We start from the raw sequence: 502 nt of genomic DNA, 5'->3' as shown, positions 1-502 counted from the left end.
TGGAGATGTCCAGGCGAGAGGGTGCCAACAATGCCCAGGGGGGCTGGTGGTGCCCAGGGGATGTGGCAGTGGCCAGAAGTGCCCAGGGGGACACAGGGTGGCCAATGGTACCCAGGGGGACAGCAGGTGGCTGGCGGTTCCCAGGGGACACAAGGGGACACCAGAGGTGCCCAGGGGACACAGGGGTGGCTGGAGATGCCCAGGGGACAGAGGGGGGACCAGTAGTGCCCGGGGGGGACAGAGGGTGACCTGTAGTGCCCAGTGGCACACAGGGTGGCTGGCACTGCCTGCGGGGCCGTGGGGTGGCTGGGGTGCCATGAGGACGCAGTGGGGGGCAGGCAATGCCCAGGGGGATGTGGGGTGGCTGGGAAAGATGTGGGGCAGCTGGCATCACCCAGGGGGTGGCCGGGAAGGTGACAGGGGGCCAGGGGAGCCCCCCCTGAGCCCTTGCCCTTGCCCACAGGAGGAGCTGCAGGCCTGGCTGCAGGGGCTGAGCACAGCA

Source organism: Egretta garzetta, unplaced genomic scaffold, assembly GCF_000687185.1.
Source record: "Egretta garzetta isolate BGI_Z169 unplaced genomic scaffold, ASM68718v1 scaffold1458, whole genome shotgun sequence".
Lineage (NCBI taxonomy): Eukaryota > Metazoa > Chordata > Aves > Pelecaniformes > Ardeidae > Egretta > Egretta garzetta.
Note: the sequence above shows the minus strand (reverse complement) of the source record.